The sequence below is a fragment of the Dermochelys coriacea genome, chromosome 3, assembly GCF_009764565.3.
Source record: "Dermochelys coriacea isolate rDerCor1 chromosome 3, rDerCor1.pri.v4, whole genome shotgun sequence".
NCBI classification, from domain to species: domain Eukaryota; kingdom Metazoa; phylum Chordata; order Testudines; family Dermochelyidae; genus Dermochelys; species Dermochelys coriacea.
This window is the reverse complement of record NC_050070.1, coordinates 50,609,299-50,614,906: the sequence shown is the minus strand read 5'-3', so window position 1 is coordinate 50,614,906 and position 5,608 is coordinate 50,609,299. Positions and strand designations below refer to the sequence as shown.

Here is a 5,608-nt window from a genome sequence, read left to right as displayed (position 1 = left end):
AAAACATAGAACACAAAACACAATTTCTATTGTGACAGTAGATTCATGATATTGGATTGCTCTTCAGCGGGCATCAGCTTTTCCTGATTTTCTGAAAGACAAAAACAACATGGTTCTACCCCCTTTGGGGTGGCAGATTATTGCTTAAAATATTTCTTTTACAAATACCCTTGCTGATTGCAGGCAAAACAGAGGAATTACCCCCACATTTTCCTGTTTTTGTTCTATAGGCAGGCCAGGTTCCAATGGCTTGTCTTTTAAGGGTTATGGGGAAATGATCCCTCTGTTTAGTCATTAAATCCATGTGGTGGGGTACCTCAGTTTTCCTTCTTATACAGCAGACCAAGTTTATAACATTTTTCCTGCTGTGTCAAGCTTTAAGTTTATTTACAGGTAATAGCTGAGAAGCATCATTACCATATGACCTTAAAGGATTTTTCCAAAAATCATACACACTATACATTGTTATAGGGGTACTTATTATCATTAAATTTATTAAAATTATCTTGTTATACCATGCTTTTTATTTAGACAATTTGTTTGCTGACCGGGTATGTCCTTTATCTGTAGCTCCTTTGTGCTGCTAGTTCTTTTCTTCCTTTATCATTTAGGTAATTTGCATTTTCACAGACGCTTCCTGCTTTTGGATTTAAAGCTATCAGCAGCTCAGAGACTCTATCTTAAAAGGGACACAATCAACTTTCACCAGAGTTTTGATCACTTTTTTTTAACTTCTGCTTCCAAAACACACAGCAATCTAAAAAGGAAAACCCAGCCTATTGTGGCTCCCTTTGGAGCCCTAATAGCATTTTATTAAGTAGCATGGTATGTTTGCATTTCTTTTGCCCCTTCTACAATATACCCTGCACATGTTCTGGGGCAAATGCACATTCCTTCCATAGTTTAACTTCTATTATCCATATAAATTTTTACATAAGGTGTAACTATTTCTTTTTTTTTTTTTGCTTACAGAGTTTTCATGTACCTTTATCAAAGTAAGTCTGATTACTCAGAGCCATTTTAAGACTCAGTGTTTCTAACATTGCTTCTTTTTGTTTTGTGCACCTCACCCCTGCTGTAGCTTCAGAGGGGCGCTATCTTTTTAAATTTCTTCTTATTTATTTATTTACTACAGCTCTCATCTATTTTGTTACAAAACCAAACAAACAAACAAACAAAAAAATCCAGAATTTTTTTCCTTCTATTCTCCTGATTTTGACTGCCCTGCTGCAACCACAACTTAAAAATATTTTAAATTTTGTAAAGCATTGAGTTACCTTTTAAGGATTAAATGCCAAATCCCAAAGCCAAACAACACTAATTACCTGTGTCTAGCAAAAAGGTCTGTCATTTTTTCAACTTTGAATTAAAGAGTCAAATGGATTTTTAGTGGCATTATTTAAAACAAAAACAAAACCAATTGGTCCTTAGAACTTTACATATTTACACACACACAGATAGATACATATGCATTTTCTTTATCTTAACATCCCTTCCACACTGCTCTGTTTTTTACATCTTACATTCCCTCTATACATTTGAGGCAGTTAAGTTCCAATAGACCCTCTTATGTTCTTTTAGCAAATTTGACTAAATTGTCCATAGTCAAATGATTTTAATCAGATACTTTATTTTTGCCTGGCTAATTTACAGACATTCCTTTGGAAAAGGGCCCATTTTTCTTCAGAATGACTGCAAAGAAACCAAGAATGCTCTTTCTCTAACACTTTTTCTTTTTAACATTTTCACAAAGTTTAGCTGCTTAATTCCCTCCAGCCTCTGCAGAGTTAACTTTTTCACTCTCTTTTCTCTTTGTAATTATGCCTGGGGGTGCCCTACACAGGACCTTCTCCCCCTTCACCTGCTGTAACGGCTGCTACCTGTTTAGAGGCAAAGCCCAATTTTTGTCTCAGACTCTTAATTAGTGATTCACAGCTACTATGATTTGCAGGTGCTCTGCCCTGCTTCAAGGTTGATTTCTTTACCATACCTTGGAGCACATGATTCTCTCTTTCAATTTTCTCAGAGGCTTTAGCTTGGTCTGCCAGGAATCTTTCTCTCTTTTTGCATTCCTGGAGTGCCTCTTCCACGATTTTCAGCTGACTTTGGGTATTAATAGCCAGCACCTTCCAATTGTCTGCTCCCTTTTCCGTTTGTGCCTTTTCCTCTTTACGTGAAGACAAGCGGAGGTAAGAACCCTTACATGCATCCCACAACAACCAAATTGCTGCTGCATCTCTTTTGGCAGCACTAGAAGGTTTGTATATGAGGATATACTGAGCCTATCCTCTAGGTCCAAAATAGTGCAGACATCAGCTAGGGCTTGTTTAGTGCAAGGACTGTGCCCAAATTTTTGAAGGATTTGTTTAAAAGTTGTAATTTCTTTAACAAAAGGTGAGGTTGGAGTTCCTTCTGACTCCATTCCTCCCTCTGGTACTGGCTTACCCTGTTTTCTTTTAAACATCTTAACATTGATATTTCAATTTCTTTGTCACTATTGGTATTACTTAGCAAGTGACACAGCCTACATTCTGAAATCATAGCTTATCAAATTTCCTCGTCACACCTAACACAGGTCAGTGAGTGACACAGCTTAGATTTTCTGAACCTGCTACTCCTTATTCCAGCAAGTAGCTTAGCCTGGCCCTTAGGCCTTCTTGCTGCCCCGATATCTCAGTGAACAATAGGACTTAGATTTAGTAATCGTAGCTTAATCTATACACTTTCCCCTGCTACCTTCCCGGAGGCCAGCAGGTCCCCTGCTACCTTCTCAGAGGCCAGCAGGTCTGGTTAACTTGTTCTTCCCTGCTACCTTCTCAGAGGCCAGGAGGTCTGGTTAACCTGTTCTTCCCTGCTACCTTCTCGGAGGCCAGCAGGTCTGGTTAACCTGATCGTTTTTAATAATCTTAGCTTAATTTATACATTTTCCCCTGCTACCTTCCCGGAGGCCAGCAGGTCCCCTGCTACCTTCCCAGAGGCCAGCAGGTCTGGTTAACCAGTTTTTCCCTGCTACCTTCCTGGAGGCCAGCAGGTCTGGTTAACCCAATAGAAATGCCTAGCTCAATATAGCTGGTGGTGTATACACCAATATTTACAATAACTAAGGTTTTTTACCAATATTCCCCCTTTCGCAATTTTCCACCAAAATGTTATACCAATAAAATAAAAACCAGCAGGATCTTATTAAAGGGGAAAAGGCAAAATACCACATTTATTGTGAATACAGAAAGAATCATAGTAAGCAGTTAGTTACAGCTATAACATTCCATTCAATCTCATATTTATTCACACACACACACACACACACACACACATAGGTTCTGCAAGGTTGTTGTCATAGTTACCAGCCTTAGAGTTGCTCATGCCAAGCCACTGGCCAGGTGGCCTGGACATGAGGAGGGAGCAGGGCCTTGTCAGATGCACATCTGATGCTCCTGGAAGTTGGTTTGCAGAATCAGACCCCAAAGTTCTCACTTTCTAGAGTCCATTTTTATAGGAATTTCTTCCTATGCCAGTCTATGGGAATTGCTTCATCATGCTGTTGCTGAATCAATTAGCAGATAGTACATTCCTGATGGCTCCGTGCTGCCAGATGTAATCTTGTTCTTTGGTTCTCCCATTCTTGAGGCTGTTGGGTGGATTCCAGTCTGCCCTCCGGGGGTCCTCTGGTAATTTCCACTTGACGCCTTCTTCAGCCGATGGACACTGGATTCTTAGGCTGGCACCTCCCTGATCATTCAGTTATTATCCACACCAAGCATCCATCCACATACATCCTCTATCTCTATTTTAATCACAATTGTTAACAAAGTGAGATGAATACAACAAAAGCGTGGGGAGTCTCTGGGTGCTGTTTCTGTTGTTACAGAGTAATGCTTTGAGTCTCTACTCTGTGTGAGTAGTTATTACAAAGAATTGCTTTGAGAACAGACTCTGTCTTAGAATGTAATAACATAATTAGCAGCTTGCAAGTTTCACACATAGAGGGAGAGAAACAGTACCAAAGACCAAGAGGCCTCTTAACCAGTAATACCCTGGAATTCAAACCATGGGAAAACAAACTCATTTGTGACTTTAATACAGAACTTCTTTAATATGATCCAAGAAAGGTATAAGCATTTTTATTGAAAGAAAAACAGCCAGCTTGACTAGAGGTTTATATATTGTTTAAAATACACAAATCACTCCCTAATTCAGCAGTCTTTGGTGAAAAAGAGACAGTTAAAGGATCAGCCTATAGAATTGTGGAGAAGAATTTTACCACACACTTTGTTATGAGATATGCCCTATTACTGTTGATCTTCTAACCGATTCCTCAATTAGGGGGAGGTTGGGACAGAACACTGTACTGGCTGAGACCTTTCTGTTCATAAAGCCTAACACCCAAGAGGTCCCTAATCCAGCAAGGTGCTAAGTGCCCTCATCTCTGTCTTTTTAAAGCCAACAATTTGATGTCATAGAGAGTGAAGGTGCTGAAAATACTCTTAAGAATGGCTACTCCACCTTCCATTTTAACCCACCACAAAGCCAATCCTGCTCTTTCATAGATTCATAGATACTAAGGTCAGAAGGGACCATTCTGATCATCTAGTCCGACCTCCTGCACAACGCAGGTCACAGAATCTCACCCACCCACTCCTACGAAAAACGTTACCTATGTCTGAGTTATTGAAGTCCTCAAATCGTGGTTTAAAGACTTCAAGGAGCAGAGAATCCTCCCTCAAGTGACCCATGCCCCATGCTACAGAGGAAGGTGAAAAACCTCCAGGGCCTCTTCCAATCTGCCCTGGAGGAAAATTCCTTCCCGACCCCAAACATGGAGATCAGCTAAACCCTCAGCATATGGGCAAGATTCACCAGCCAGATACTACAGAAAATTCTTTCCCGGGTAACTCAGATCCCATCCATCTAATATCCCATCTCAGGGGATTAGTCCTATTTACTCTGAATATTTAAAGATCAATTACTTACCAAAATCACATTATCCCATCATACTATCTCCTCCATAAACTTATCGAGTAGAATCTTAAAGCCAGATAGATCTTTTGCCCCCACTGCTTCCCTTGGAAGGCTATTCCAAAACTTCACTCCTCTGATGGTTAAAAACCTTCGTCTGATTTCAAGTCTAAACTTCCTGGTGGCCAGTTTATACCCATTTGTTCTTGTGTCCACATTGGTGCTGAGCTTAAATAATTCCTCTCCCTTTCCTGCATTTATCCCTCTGATATATTTATAGAGAGCAATCATATCTCCCCTAAACCTTCTTTTAGTTAGGCTAAACAAGCCAAGCTCCTTAAGTCTCCTTTCATAAGGCAAGTTTTCCATTCCTCGGCTCATCCTAGTAGCCCTTCTCTGTACCTGCTCCAGATTGAATTCATCCTTTTTAAACATGGGAGACCAGAACTGCACACAGTATTCCAGGTGAGGTCTCACTAGTGCCTTGTATAATGGTACTAAAACCTCCTTATCCCTACTGGAAATACCTTTCCTGATGCATCCCAAAACTGCATGAGCTTTTTTCACAGCCATATCACACTGGCAGCTCATAGTCATCCTATGATCAACCAATACTCCAAGGTCCTTCTCCTCTTCCATTACTTCTAATTGA

At 40.1% G+C, this 5,608-nt stretch overlaps 1 long non-coding RNA gene across 1 annotated transcript; it reads right to left on the bottom strand.

Annotated features, from left to right (window-relative positions):
- Positions 1 to 2,728: 2,728 nt before the first annotated feature.
- LOC122459262 lies at positions 2,729 to 3,038 on the bottom strand. Its single transcript, XR_006279819.1, has 2 exons — positions 2,923 to 3,038; positions 2,729 to 2,794 (listed from the first exon to the last, which is right to left on the bottom strand). It is a non-coding gene; the product is annotated as an uncharacterized LOC122459262 (long non-coding RNA).
- Positions 3,039 to 5,608: the final 2,570 nt, after the last annotated feature.